We start from the raw sequence: 15,796 nt of genomic DNA, 5'->3' as shown, positions 1-15,796 counted from the left end.
GGCCGGCCAATGAGCGGCGCGGCGGGCGGTGGCGGCCGGGTGCCCCTCGTGCGGCGGCTGCATGGGGAGGGCGGCGGCGGCGGCGGCGGGCGCGGGGCGAGGGGTCCGGGCGCGCCCCCGCCCACCCCGGGGACGAGACTGAAGGAGGCGGTGCCGCTGCCCGGGCACAGGTGCGGCGGCGGCGGCGCGGGCGGGTGCGGAGCGCCCTCCTCCCGGCGGCGCCCGGCGGGGGATGTGCCGGCCGCCGGGGGCGCGCCGCCCGTGGGAAGCGCGCTCCTAACGCCACCTGGGCGCCACGGGGAGCGCTCGGCGCGGAGCGGGCGGTGCGGGGTCGCCGGGAGCCGGGCAGGTAGGAAGGGAAACGCCGGTTTGGGAGGGTCTGAGGGGCTTTTGTTTGTTTCTCCTCCCTTGTGTGCGGGGGCGGCGGGGGCGGGGAGCGGCGTGCGGGGCCGCCCGGGCCGGCAGCGCAGCGGGGCTCCCCGCGGGGAAAGTTGCGGGGACGGTCCCTGCGGCGGGGCGGCTTGAGGAGCCGCGGGACTCCCGCCTGCCGCTCCCCGTCCGCCCGGGGCGGGGGGCTGCGCTTGGGGCGGCGGCCGCCGGGGGGCTCCGCGGACCGCGGCGGGGCTGCCCCCCTCCCGCGGTGCTCGGAGGAGCGGCCGCTCCCGGGGCGGCTGCGCCCCTTGAACGGCGAGGCGAGGTGCCGGCCGCCCCGCCGCGCCCGCCCGCGGGCTCGCCCCGCCGGTGGGATCGGGGACCGCGGCCGCACAGCGCGGCCGTCCCGTCCTGCGGCGGCTCGCACCGGGAGCCCCGGAGCACGGCTCGACGTGCCGCCGGCTGCCGGGCTCGTCCCGCTGGGTCGGTGCGGGAGGGCGCAGCGGTGCGCGGCTCCCCCGGCCGGTCGGTGCCCCCGCCGCCTCCCCGCGCACCGTGTGCGGTGTCTCCTCCGTTCTGGATCAACGAGGTTCCTCGGGGCCGTACCGGAGTGTGGGCTGTCGTGCCGCTGGAGTTTGGGAAGGCATCGGTGGGCAGGGTGTGCGCTGCCAGCGCACCCACAGGAGTGTCTGAAGCAGAGCCCAAGTGTTTGCTTAAAACCAGAGCTAGCCGTATTCCCTTCGCTGTGTAAGTCTCAGGGCAGAGAAACCCAAATGTGCTCGTGTGGGTTTTCTTGCTGATTAACAGGCTTCTGATTGTCTGGGATTACTTTTGGAAAAATGCAAATCCCGGCAAATATCTGTGCTGACCATATATAGAAGTAGTCACAGGCAGAAGAACTGTAACTTCAATATTGCTGATACACATCGAGAAACTTTAAATAAAAAAGCAAACAAAAGCCAGGATATGTCTTGAGGATGTTTTTGCCCGAGCAATATATTTTCCTGTGTTTACACCCTACCTTGACTGAAATGTTCATTTTTTTTTTTTTTATTTACATACCCATACACCTCGAAGTCAGTGAATCATATATATTGATTTTATTTCACCTGCTTCTGTATATTTAATCTGACAATGTTCGGTTTGCTTACTTGTGTTGGACCAGGACTGCAGTAGGTAACTCTGCTTTCTCCAGAATGGAAGCCCGGTTTGGTGGCTTTCAGAAATGTGCCTCAGCATGGAAGCAAGCTGGTCACTCGTACGGTAGCAGTTCTCTGTGGCATGGAAGAAGTATTGCAGGGTTTTCTGATATTGTGTGTCCTAAAAAGTTTTCATGTTTTGTTCTCTTTTTTTTTTTAATAGTTCTGTTATTACCAGAAGCTTTTGCATGTACGTGATTGCTTTGTAGAGCAGTATGAAGATTATGTTTTCTAGTGCTGAATCTTATACAAAGTAATGTGTTTTTACTTCAGTGCTGTGTGCACGTTAACAGGGTAACTTCAGCTTTAGGGAAGAAGAATCAGTTGACTTGAACTGAAACACTGAAAACCATTCTATTGGACTATTTTGGATGTAGCAGTTTTGCTGGATTTTAATAGCAAAGCAATGAAATACTCCAGGGATAATCCAGTATGAAATTCATCTGACTTGCTGCCAGCTGTATCAAAACAGGTTGCAAGTTTTCTTCTTTTCTTCTACCAGCTGCACTCTGCCACCAAACCCAGACATTCAGTTTTGTATTCTTTCACATTTCATTCAAAGGAAATAGAACCTAATTTACTACAGAAGCTGTTGTGAGGTGCAAATTCATATAATTTGAAAGTAGATGAATAGTAACTTTCTGGAGGGAGCCAACTGCATGCTTTATATCATATATCTGTATATTGTCAAGTGCAATCCATTTTTACTTCTGTTACTGAAAGAAATTTAAATTTCATCTTACTCATAGTAATATAGTCTTCATCCAACAACTTATCAATGTATTTTAGAGTAGCAGTCGCAGAAGTAGGTTTTCATGGTGAAAACCAACCATGACCATATGAAACATCACAAACACAGTGCTCACTGTGGTCGTAACACTAAGACTTAGAACTGTAATTTAAGGATTAAAATGTCTTGATTAATTTGTAAGATGGTCTAAAAAATTGTCACACTTATGGTGCTCTCCATTCTAAAGCTATTGTTACTGCTTCAAAACTATCTGACCTCCCTTTCTTGCATTAGTATTTGGATTTTAGTCTTACTGCTATGTATGTTTTCAGGACCAATTCCTGAAATGCTAAAGAAAAATCTGTGATGACTAAGGTGGAAATTTCTCCTACGTAAATACTGCAACATTATGGTTCTTATGTTCATACCTTCCCTCCTCCCTCAGTCTTGATTTTAGCAGATAGAAAGCCTAAATGCATACTTTTTTTGCTGGCAATTACTGTACTTAGGCAGTGTTGTGTGACTCGAAAAGAAAGGGGAAGGAGTGCAAAAGGTGCTTGACACTAGAAGAAAGTTTGAAGTGATCTGGATGACCTTAATTAATTTTGTCCATTATCGTATTATGGCTTGTTTGCCATTAAGAAGAGGTTGTACTCTAAGCAGATGTGGTGCTCTGAGGATGAGACAAAGTATCTGGGAGGTATTTGAAGGCAATGAAAGCTCTGCTCAGTGCATGTAAATGCATGGTTGCTGAGTTTAGTACATAATATGATAGAACAGTTCACTAATGTTATTAGTATCCCTTACTGTAGTGGCAGCTTTTCATTTAATGAAGACATATAATTAGGCTTTAAAATAAGGAGCAGTATGGATAAGAATATGTGGGGGAGGATATGCAGTGCCCCTCTATCAGTATCCTCAGCTATATTTAAGCACCTTAGTTTGTGAATATGTAACAAATGCATAAATGGATCTGTAAGCTTGGAATGAAAAGAAAGACCCTGGTAACACCAAAAGTAGTCTGTTTTGCAAATTCACTCAACAGCATTGCTACATCCTCCATGCCTTCATTCTGTGTGTTTCTTCAGTAGAAGAACATCAATTCTGCTAGACTGCATGGCTGCTGTAACGTGTGAAACTCTGTCAGTTAGAGATGCTGGGAGAGTGTACATCAGCTACACCTCTAGACACACAAACCATGCCTCTCAGTCCATCCAACAAAGAGTGTTGTAGAATATGCACTGGGGTATGTTCCTGGTGGTGTTGGGGTGCAAAACAGAACAAATTAATTTAGTATAAGCCTGGCGTGCCATATTTAGATTGGGACATCATGCTCAGGAGTTGTACATGTCTCGTTTTTGTTTTGAGAGAGGATAAGAGCATGCTGCGACACTTTCTACTCCTTGTGCCTTGGTTGAGTGCCATCGGAACACAACCCTTCTATGTGCAAGCCTGGCTAGGAGATTCAGTGAGGGCAAGGAAAAGACATTCTCCTGAATATAAGTTGTTGAAATGACTGTGTGTAAAATAGGAGAGGATGGAAGATTAACCCTTTCACCTATTCCGAGTATGTGGTTTCATGGTAGAGGCATCAATTAGTGTAGAGGAAGGTAGGCTTAAGCAAATTTCTTCATTAAATGTTTACAAAGTGAAGGCAAGGTCTTTTCTATGGTTAGAAGATTTTTGGAAAACCAAAAGCAAAAGATGTAATTTATATTACAAATGATAAATATTCAGTTGGTGAAATGAGAGCTAGAGGGAGTTTGATACTTCTGTAAATTAATCTTGATGGAGATAGTTAAAGAGAAATATTTAATAATACAGCTACAGTATGGATTATGGGAAAATGTCTTCCTGGATATGATTTGAAAATGCAGCCACTTGTCAATGCCATTACCTTTCCTCCTCTGTTTTCTGTGCTTTTGTTCTAAAGTTGGAGTAAACAAAACCCTAACTGTTTAATTTAGAAAACTTCCCTGCAAGCAAATTCAGGGGTTTGTTCATTTAGCCAGATGCACTACATCAGTGTAGCCACAGTACGCAGAGCTCTATGCAGACCAACCATCTGATACTTTGCCTGGTCTCTGGTGTGAGCATTATGCCTGGTTTTGACCTCCAGGAGATTGTGGCTCCTCTGGTAATTTGTAGCAAGTTCTTGTCAGGGTAGTGAACGTGTTTGGGGGATTCAGGATTATCCAGTTATATTCAACAGCTGATGGAATTGTGCTCAATAATGACTATTTCTGATTTTTTTTTTTTTCTTTCCACCCCTGAACGAGAAGGCAGTGTGATGACGTGTAAGGATAATCTCCCAGTGTGTGTAGATGATAATCTGTCCTTCTGCATTCCCAGTATATCCCCATGGAAAAGGATTAATTGTGACACGCAAAACCTTCTAATACAAAAAGTCAGAGGTTTCCCTCTTCTTTATAAATTCATAGAGGATTAAGAAATTTGGGGGGATGGGATTAAAAAAAAAATGCTTGGAATTTCTGTGACATGCCTCTGTTGATGTGCCTTACTTCTGTTAAAGAAAATGATCTAATCTCAATGCCTGTGGTTGGCTAAAGTGTTTTGTGCAATATTGTTTGCCTGCTTAGCTCTAGCTGTATTCATGATTACCGTTCTGTCCATTGCTACCTTACTTGACAGCATTAGGTGTACTGGAGCCAGATGCCAAGGGCTCTGTGTGGGCCTTTGAGCTCCATGTGAGAAGTAAAGGAACCTCTTTCCAGGTCAAGTCTACAGAGTCACGACAACATACATTGTCCTGCAGCCTCCTTACTCCTGCCTGTCCTTCTCCTAAGCAGGAGGAGGCCCTTCCACCATATAGGATTAACGTTTTTTGAGAAATCTTCCCAACATTCCTGCATGAAGGTCTCGGGTATCATCTGTAGCATCTAAAGGAAATAACCCTGACAGTCTTGAAGGAAAAAAAAATGCTATATATCATCCACAAGGATTTATAAAACAGTTCTGAGGGGCAATCTGCCACTAGTCTACAACTCCATCATTTCCTTGTGAAATAAGTAAATTTATTGAGTTCAGGAATTATGTGGGTTTCTAGTAGCAGAAAATACATTATTAAGGTGGTTAAATAGTACTTGTAAAAAATCTTGCTAAATACATACTGAAGAAGCAAAGCATTTCGCTTCCTTCAGCCTTGCATTATAAGCAGTTATGTAGAGCCACACTATTCTTCATGGGATTCGAATGGCAAGTCAAGCCTAAAAAAAGCAATGACAATTCTCTCTAAAACCTTAAATACCTCATAGAAGGTACTGGGCTGCAACAGAAACAAATAATTTGGTGAGATAATAGCAGTCTTAGTATAGAATATTAATTACTACTTTTGGTTTCATACAACCTAGAAAACACTTACTGGCTTCATGGCTATTACTCAGGAGCAAGCAGGTCATTATCTTGAAGCAAGATACCTGCGTTCACTAAAAATGCAAAAGAAAGGTCTCTGCAAAATACTGAAAGAACAGTGTCAAGTCTGTAGAGAACAGTATTGAATTACCCTTCCTTAGACTAATGTAGAGGAGCTTGTCCCACAGGGTGCCGTGATGTATGAAAGCAGACACATCCCTGTGCTCTCTAGGACTTTCTGAAACAACAGAGCCTGGGTCCATCTTGGGGTATTAAGGCAGCAACATTCATGCTCTACGTTCTAAAGCATGAAATATCCATTATGCCTAAAGAGTCTAATGACATGAAAGGCTTGGGTTTATAGCTGCAAGCTCTATATTGGTCACCTATGCAAAATCTTACTGCTTTTTTTGACCAGAAGCCTTTTAGCACTCTCCCATGTTTCTCTAGTAAAAATTAATAGTACTAATTGCCACTTCTTTTATCATTAATTTCTGAATCAACACGAAGTATTGCTATAGCAACAAATCCTTTCGAACTTCACTGCAGACAATTAGTAGGAAAATTCAATCTCAATATGTAATAAGCACAATAGTAAGAACTATTCAAAGGATTAAGGAACTTTCGTTTAAAAAGAAGGGGAGTAATGCAGACACTCAAAACTGTCATGGAAGAACAGAACCTGAAAGTTTTCAGAATTATCTTTTTATTAATCATCTCCAATTGCTGTACAAAGGTGCATACTTGGTTCTAACAAACAATTACAGCACACTGTGTTTCCTCGGAGATAAAGTACATCACCCTGTGGAATACTCTGCAGATTTTTATCTCCAATAATAATGTCTCACCATAAACTGCTGCATCAGGATGGCTGTTCTTCAGCCCTGACAGTGGATGTGTGGGAAAACCCTAAGTGGGTTTCAGGATTAGCCGGACATCAAACAATCCAAATTTATGAGGTCAGAATTGGATAGTGCTTTATCTCTACTTTTTCACCAGCTGAAGCATCCTTCTCTCTTTCATCGAAATGGATTGCTATTTGCATTTTACCTTGTCATTTCTCTTGATAACAGGCAGACAAGGGAATTTATCCATATATGCACACGCACAAATCAGGAGGCAAAAGGGCTGTGGAAGTGCCAAATGCCTGAGGAACAGTGGAATAAAATGGAACTGTCTTGGACTGTGAGTCCATGATTGGTGTTATTGCCTGTGATAGATTTTTGAGGTAGTGAAAGCTTATAATTTTTAGGGGGAGCTGAGTTTCTGAGGATGTTGGTTGCAGTGGAAGAAGGTTGTGTGAGAAGGGAGCATAAGGACAGGTGAAGGGTAAGGACGAGAAAACTGTAAATTAAGGAAATTAAGAGGATAGTCAAAGGAGAATTAGTGCTTGTACGAGGGAAGCCTGAAGGGAGTAGGCCAGGAGCCTGTGACTCTTGGATATATACAGGATAGAGAAAAGAAGGGTGGTGGTAGGGTAAAAGACACAGAAAAATGGAACAACATGACTCCAGGTGCTGAGGGAAGAAAGTGCCTGTGGCAGAGATCCTGGGAAGAATGTGGCAGGTTCCTGGGGAGGAAGGGTTGCTCTGTGGACCCTTGCTTCACCTCATGCAGCGGGCGGCTTTTTCATAATAGTGCTTCACTGGATGTCAAGGCTGGCTCTTCTGTATATTGTTAAAGTATGTTTCCTTATATGTAGTGCCCCTGCCACCCACCAGACCTTCTCTGCTTCCCCTGGAAAGACTGTTAACCTTGCAAGTAATAATTGGTAGAAGGCAAATATTGAAAATGCAATTGCATGCAAGGCCACAGCTCCACAGCTTTGTCTTGTCGGAACACTTCTTGGAGAGCCCTCTGGAGCCCTTTGCATAATGTCAAAGTTACCATTTTCAAGCAATCAAAGCTTGAAATCTCTCTTCAAGTTGTATCTCTTGGTTATTCCTTTTATTAGCATAGTGGTCTGGCTTTGTTAACTGGGAAGTCTTAAAGAAAATTCTGTAATAAAAGCTAAAACAGCATTACAAAAGCCTATGGTGAAGAAATGCTGAGTGTGTTTTTCTTCCATGATTCTTAGAAGACAAATGATCCCTGGAATATTTATGTATGTAAATATCTTTCTAAAATACCTATTGCAGAAAGCATCTCCTGATAGAGAATGAGCAAAGTCACTTTAATAGTGTCCCTTAAGGAGGACTGAAAAAAAAGAATTGGAGTCCCATCTCAGATCTGGAGCTACGGAGGTAAATTCAGGGAGATTTAAAACTAGTAAGGAGGCTTGGTGGGGGATAGAGTTGTTTATTTCAAATTTCTGTGTTTGTATTCTTTTTCTAGTTATTGTTTTGTATAAAATTATCTTGGATTTCCTGTGGAAAGAGATGGGAAAGTTCACCCTTAAGAGAAAGGACATAGATTTTCTCTGCAAGACAGAAAAAGATGATCTCTAGTGTCTGGATGCAGTGTAAAAAAGCTAACAAAGAATGACTTTAGAACTAACACTGTTGAAAAACAGGAAAAGGTCTACATTGAAGCAGAAAGTTGAATAGACTAACCTTCAGCTGTGCGTGGAAGAGAAGCTTACAGGACTACAGCTCTAGGGGTAAAGGGTTGTGCTGTAGAAAATAGTTCCTAAAAATAATGCTGTACAATGCAAAAGGAACTAGTATAAATAGAAAAGCAATGAGAATAATTTGTAGCTTCATTTCTGGAAACTGCAGTTCAATAGCTACTGGCTAGCGATGATGTGGTAGGCAGATTTTTGGTTCTCCTTTTCCTTGGCCTTAAGCTGCAGCGTGATAAGGGAATATATCAACAAAACTGAAGATAGTGTTTGACTTTCCTGTTGATAGACAGTCATAGGCATGCTCCTCGGATTGTCAGACTTTTCCTTTTCAGTCATACATGCAGTTTTCACTGAAAAAGCATAGTGCCTACTAAGACTTCCAAATAAAAATACGAGTGACTATTACTTTTCCTCCTGTTTCATATCTCCATTCAAAAAATTCAGTTGTTTTGTGAAAGCAAGTACATGGAAGGTGCAGATACTTGTGAAGATGGACTGTGCTTTTCAGAAGAAACAGACGGTGTTTATACTGTTCACTACTGAGTCAGTAGTTTTCGTTCTCACTCAACTCAATGAAAGCTGTGTTTGTTTGCCAAAGGGAATGCTAGAGAGGCAAAAATGTGCAAGCAAGATTGGAAAAAAAAGGTTTATAAAAATAGCAGTAGGTTTGTTCATGCTTGAAAAACGGTAGGAGATTAAAAAAAAAAAAAGCAAAGTGGGTTTAATACATAGAAACATTTCAGTTAGTCTTTAAAGACTGCCTAAGACAGGATCACTTTCTGCTGCAATCTGTCTAGAAATTTCTGGTTTTCTTCTGCAATTCTGTTAGCTTGAACGCTTCCAGCTTGAGCTGGATCTCATGGATATAAGTTAAACTAAGTTACAAATTTGTATGAATTTGGACACAAAACTGTTGTGATTCTCTTTCTTTAGTGTCCACACTCTTTGGGAACTGACGAGTTTTTTGTGCTGATATCAAAGTTTTGGATTCATACGCAGTGATCAAAGGTATCAGATATTTATTTTATTGTTAAAAAATTTCATTAAAGTATTCATTCAAATCTAATTTTCATTACTATGATTCTGAAGATCATATTTAATATGAGCTATGTTTCTCGTAAGCACAATCCAAATGATCCATCGTTAAAAGCACATTCTCACAAGCTGTGAAGAAGAGAATTGTAAAGTTATTTACCTTTCCATCCAGTTTGGGGAAGAAAAATGTCATTTGTCACATTCAGTTCTGCATTCAGTGTGATGTATTCCTATCTGTGAATAAAATATTGAAGCTGAATAGATAGCATGATTCTTACTAATGTATATTAGTCTGCTCCCCTGCCTCCTCCCCAAATAACAATGTTAAGTTGTAAAATGAAAATCATGATTCTGGAAAGACTTTCTCTTCAGGAATGCTAAGCAAGCATGGATTTAGTTTTATAGATTTGTACTAAACACTTTCTTGAATTAGGTTGAAAAAACCTAATAGATGTAGGACTCTCGGCCACTCATTTAAGTAAGCATATGTTGAGTCCGCCATCCATAAATGTGGTTCAGTAAATGGGTACTTGGAGCGCAGAACCTTTATGAAGCATTACACGCTGAAGCTTTTCAGGGCACTTGTGAGCAAATCTGCTGCTGATGTAAACTGCCAGGAGCAGCTCTCGAATTATGGGTATGGTAAAATCAAACTTTTAAATGCCTGAAACGGAAGAATGAGGATTATATGACTCTTGTAGGCTGACAGCAATGATCAGGAGATCCATTAAGATCCAGGATATAGGTGAAGATGTTGAGGCCTAAAAAAGCAGGTATCAAGTGAACTGCATTTGAAAGAAAATAATACACAAAAAAGCACATCTCACATACATTATTGCCCACAGCATTAGGACACATACACAATTCTAACTTGCTGTCATATTTGCAAGTTAAGAAAATGGAGGTTCAAAGATAAATATGATTAGATATGTTGTTTCCAAGAAGAAAATATTGAAATTGAAACAATTTGTAATGTACTGATTACTTTTTAATGTAACTAAATGTCTAATATCTAGCAACCTGTCAATATTAGCATGCAGAGGTCTTATCCTTGTTGTATCACTTTGAAACTTTGCGTGGTACAATGAGTCATATGGGTGACCAGTATCTTTCTCTGTGTCAGTTCTCATCAACTTCATTTGATGTGTGTGTTGGTTTGTTTGTTTCTAGGAATAATGCATTCATTTTACAACAGCTGTACAGTTTTATTTCCACTTCTCTTAAATTTCAGTGTAGTTACTGTTTTTATAGCTGTTATGGAAAGCAAAGGTTCCTTTAAAAAAAACAAAACAACAACCAACCAAACAAAAAAAAAACCCAAACAAAAAGACCCAAACCCTCATCCCTCTGTTTTTATAAGGTGAGAACATTTTCTTGATATGGCTTACGTAATGGGATGGGTAAGAATTTATTTGCATTGTGTATTGATTTATATGACAAGAACATTTGCATACTAAGAACGCTTGTGTTTGTAGCCTTTTGTGGTTGTGTGACTTGCATGACTTTGATCCTGCTTTCTGTATTGTAGCTGGAATCAGGTGTTGCGATGTCATAAGGAAAGTGTTTCTGAATCTTAATGTTGGACATACCAAAAAAATGAATTTCAAGACTGTTCCTTTCAATTACTTAGAATTTTTTTATTGACCATGTGTTTGAAACTGGGATGGTGTTTGTTTTTTTGGTTTAGCAGCTATTTTCCTTCATTATGTATTTATTTTTTGCTATATTAAAAATAACTTCTGATGGCCTTTCTCTGGATTTTTCAATTGGTAATGCTGCTGCTCCTGATCTCAGTGTAAACAAATGCAAGGCTTTGAGTTCGTGGCAACTGGGTTGAATCTACAATATTAAATTATTAATTTAATTTCTACATGGATTGTGGAAAGTCTTGCACCTAACTCATGGCGAGTTCCAAGTTAGTATTGGCAGTTTCGTGAATGCAAGACAGTTACCGTACTGTTTTTGACAGAAGTCCTAAAAAGAAACATTTCTGTAAGAAACTTGAGAATTGTAGTGGTTAAGATGGTAAGTTATGCTTAGGCCTGAATGTGTGTACTAAAAAACTTTTGAGTGCTGACACCTCTGGCCCTAATTCCCCCCCGCCAAGTGTCTTAGATTATTAATGATTAAGAGTAATGAATAGATGCAGAAAAGCTTCATTCATCATGCTTGGCTAGCTCATGCAGAAGGTTAAACCTAAAAGGTAAAACATGAAGAGGAAGCACTATAGAAGTGTTTGTAAATTTGATGGTTGTATGTATACACCATCTGGCTGTATTTCTATCATCTTACTTAAAGATGTGGAGTGACACCTAGCACCATTAAGCTAAAGGTTGGGGTTTTTTTGGTTTTGTGGTTTTTTTGTTTGTTTGTTTTGGATTTTGACAAATTGAGATTTCACTTCAGCCTGTATTTCACTTTCGTTTACTTTCCTTTTTTAAGCTTGAACAATGAAAAGTATAGTTTTTTCTGGTCAGTTTTACTTGGGTATTTTATTTATAACACTTTTTTTTGAGTGTTCCAGTAGCAGTGGTTCAAAAATCCTCCTGTTTTTTTTTTCTACCAAAGGTATTACCCTCTCCTAGTTAAAATGAAAGAGAAATGCAAATTCTAGAAATAGGTGGCCGGCTGGTCTTGTTTTGACCAATGATATGTGTGGAGTGTACATGTGCAAATCATACTTCAAGGCCTGTCCTAATCAACTTAAGCAAAATAAATTGAAATAAATATCCCCAAACTATTTGCAGCAGTTAGATTATATTAATTTAAATGAGATTAAAGCTATAATATGCATAGCTATTTTCATGTGAAGATAAGCTTAAGCAATATTCTTCCTCAGATCCTAGTTCAGAGTAACAACCAGGCCAGAACCCTTCATTTGAGGATTATTATTTCCCTTCTGAATTTCTAGTCTCCTCTTTTTTTTTTTTTTTTTTTCTCTGATGGTTAGCTCTCTAATTTTTCCAAATATTCTTGTTTGCATGTTATTTACAAATTTGGTTCTGATGCAGTGATCCGTATATATATTAAGGCTTTTAGTTTTGAGAATCATGGAACTGGAACAAATATTCTAAATAGCTAATTAAGCACAAAATCATAAGAATAGATGTTGTTATCCACAGCCTCAGGTAGGAATTTTTGGGTTTGATTGTGCTTGTTAATAGAGCTCGAGTGTGGAAAAAAACATGAATTATTGGGGAAACTTGAGTGGTACACACGGAGAGTTGGAAGTCCTACAGATTAAACCCCAATTGTATTGTGTGTGTGAAGGTAAGAAAGTCATATTCTGAATCAGACTGTAAGAGTGAAAGGTCCTTGATATAGTATTGCTGGAATAGGAATAGGATTAATTATGGATTTGTGATGGGTTAGTATTTTATCTTTTCAGCAAAATTTGGACAGAGGGAATGCTGACTGAAAGGTGAATATAGAACAAAAAGATGAGCATCTAGTGACTTTTATTGGTTAAGCAGTTTTCAACAGCTTTAACTTGGTGTTTCAATGAGATTAACAGATTGCTAGACTGCATTATTTAGTAGCAAGGCTTTACCTTGCTACTAAATCCTGTCTGGATTTAGCGAAAAGTTACATCCACTTGAGCTGTTATCATAGATGTCACTGGGATATCATGTAAATGTGTGAAAATGGCTTCAGCAGTAATGTAGTGCAGAATGCTTTAAAATGGATAGATTACTGTATGTTAAAGCTTTGCACAGTCAGCTGCATGTTGTTAATCAGCTGAACTTTACCTAAATTGATGGTCATATAAAGTTAACTAAAATTTCTGATTTGGGCAAAGAAGAAGTCATTTAAAATATGAAAGTTATTCATGAGTCTGTACTGTCACCAGAAGGTATAAAGTAGAATATGCACAGTATGTTTGACTGAAAGGCTAGTCTTACTTTTGTAATTGTAAATATGGTATGACAGCTGTAGAAGTGATACATTGCAACATTTTATCCCAAAGAGCTTAATGTAAAGAAATGGGGGCTAGCATCTGGATGGGTATGAATTAGCCACATCCCATTACCTCGCATTTACTTATGCCAATTTGTAGCTCTTCTAAAGTCATCTTCAGCTTTGCAAGGAACACCGACTATGTACACTTGGGTTCTGCCAGCCCTGAGAATTTTAAATACCTGTAGCAGAAGCTTTTTAGGCCTCTTGGGGGAAAAACGTAATATAAAAAGGCACTATATAGACAGACTGTGTACCAGCTGCTTTGTTTTCCTTTTGCACACCCTTGGTGTCCTACGCTTCTGTGTTCCTTCTATATTGTTTGTTGATCTTTCTGAGAGGAAAGTTACTGAAAATGTCAACTGAGTGTTACAGTTTCCATATTGGAAAAGCAAGTGTGTAAGTATTGAGTCGTGAATTCCCATGTTTATATTTAGAAACTTTCGCTGCCAATCCTGTATTTCAGGAGTTCCTTGAAATTGTTGTAATGAGAGTTGAGCTTAAATGCACAAAACTTCATATGCTACAAAGTAAATTTGTTGCATAATAACTTCAGTACAGCACCCTGAGAGAAATAACTCTGGACTGAGGAATTTGTTTACTCTTCTGACAAAGCCTGTAAAAAATTAGTCAACTAGCTCCAGTCAAGGGAACTTATCTGATTTTTTCAGGCATGACCAGTGGATCTCTGCAGTTCCATAACAGCGATATTACCACCTCACAAAACTTTTAAACTCTTTAGCGTAGACAGCAGAGGGACACAATAGTCTTATTTTCACTGAGTTAATGCTATGGGTTTTCCTCTTTGCTGTTCTTATTAATCCACTCTGTTTAGTTAAAATTCAGGGAAAGGAGATGAGGACAGGTATCTGACCGCAGAGACAGGCTGGCCACCCAGGAGAGTTTAAAGCTTATGATAACTCTAGTCAATGGGGAGGAATTGGGGAATTTTAACTTTCTGTCATTCGTGGATTTGAAGTGGCAGTGCTTTAAAACTTTGGCATTACTATTATGCCTTGAAAATCTAGGTAGATATTTTCAGTTTCCACAACACAGTAGAAGTTGTCTGATAGCGAGGGACTGGGGACCTGGGGGCAATGGCAGACGTGAGATAATGGGAAGTGGTGTTGAAATAGTTCACTAGCATGTATTCCCGACTTGGACATGTGTAAGCATTCGCACAGGCACCTCTCAATGAGGGAGAAATACCAAGATTTGGGCCATGGAAGTCTTTGTATATAATCTTAACATGACTCCGTCATGGTAGGACTCAGCTGTATCTCAATATGCTTGTGAGTTTGTAAACTGCTGGTTACTAAAGAATCATTTCTGCAAAGGTTTTAATTTTTTTCCCTCTGAAAAATGGAGCTGCTAATCCACTTCAACAAAAAGCTCCCCCCTGCCCAAGAATTTGTTTTATTCTGTGGCAGTTAATTCCGTGGGACGTTGACCACGAGGTGGGTCAAGTGAAGATGTTTTTTTCTGGGAGAGGAAGTAGTTTGGAAGTAGGTTTCCAGTTTCCCAGCCGTCTGTTAAAGCTTTTTTCTTGAAGCTGTTTGTTATTTCTGAGGCTGCAGTTATGTTTCTCACTCAACTATAAGGCTGTAGTAGTCAAAGATTTCCCCGAGCTCGGTTACTGCAAAATCCTTCAATGACAAATTTAAGTCAGTACTTCTATGTGTCAGTGTAGCAGGTATTTCACCATTAATGTGAACTGCAGTCAGTACCATAAGTATGTCACAGGAGAGAAGTGAATCGTGTATGTTGGAGAAAAAATGAGTGAGTATGGGTCATTGTGGACTAAGGTATTTGGAAGCTCTTGTATAGGGAAAGAAAGGTAGAATTAGGGTAGATATTGGAAGGTTATAGACTTTCTTTGTATAAAGACATGGTATTTTAAATCACGTAATAGATCAGAAGTGAAATGTTTTCTCCCTTACAGTCAGTGATAGTACATTAGCAGACAGTTTTCTAGCTCATGTTGACCTTAGTGACAGGGCAGTTTTGAATTAGGTAGGTTTGCCAGTGCTTTTCTGCCCAATAGCTGTTTGCCATAATCAGGGTGGAAAAAATTCCTCCGTATGCTCACACAAATTGAGTCCATTTTTTTTTGTCTGCTTATGAGTCTGCTCTGTGCAAAAGGGACTCCTGTGCTCTGCCTCAGTTGCAGACCAGTTCTCCACCAGAAGCGTAGTAGTCTGGCAAGCCAGCAGAAAGGGTGAGAACATGGACAGCAATTGCCAGACCATCACAGTCCATTAATTTTACCTTAATTATACTTTGGCCCATGATTAATACAGGTCATCGCTGCCTGGTCACATTGTAGATCGTGCTGAATATTGTACAATGACAAGTACAACTCCTCTGAGTCATTTTGACTCCACGGCTTAAACAATCATTGTTTAAACAGGGTAAGGAAACTGTTTATTTTAAAAATGTTTCCAAGAAGTCCTAATTCCCTTTTGGGGTAAATGGAAGAGTTTCTGCTATGACATTACTTTTAACTGTAGAAAGCAGTCAGGCCAAACACTGAAAAGGAAACAGAAAAGATAACTTAAGAGCTCTTCT

The 15,796-nt window shown here is 40.6% G+C and overlaps 1 protein-coding gene across 3 annotated transcripts in view; it reads left to right on the top strand.

The window, feature by feature from the left end:
* The first annotated feature begins 207 nt into the window (after positions 1-207).
* Positions 208-15,796, top strand: part of CHRM3 (cholinergic receptor muscarinic 3) — a 285,498-nt gene continuing 269,909 nt past the window's right edge. For all 3 annotated transcript variants that reach the window (XM_087775357.1, XM_087775359.1, XM_087775358.1), the window contains exon 1: positions 208-349. The gene's annotated coding sequence lies outside the window, so the exon portion shown is untranslated. The remainder of the gene's footprint in view (positions 350-15,796) is intronic.

This window comes from Nipponia nippon, unplaced genomic scaffold, assembly GCF_047370975.1.
Source record: "Nipponia nippon isolate SJK-2023a ecotype South Korea unplaced genomic scaffold, ASM4737097v1 scaffold_4, whole genome shotgun sequence".
NCBI lineage: Eukaryota > Metazoa > Chordata > Aves > Pelecaniformes > Threskiornithidae > Nipponia > Nipponia nippon.
The sequence above is the reverse complement of the archived record's forward strand: the minus strand, read 5'-3'. Positions and strand labels throughout refer to the sequence as shown.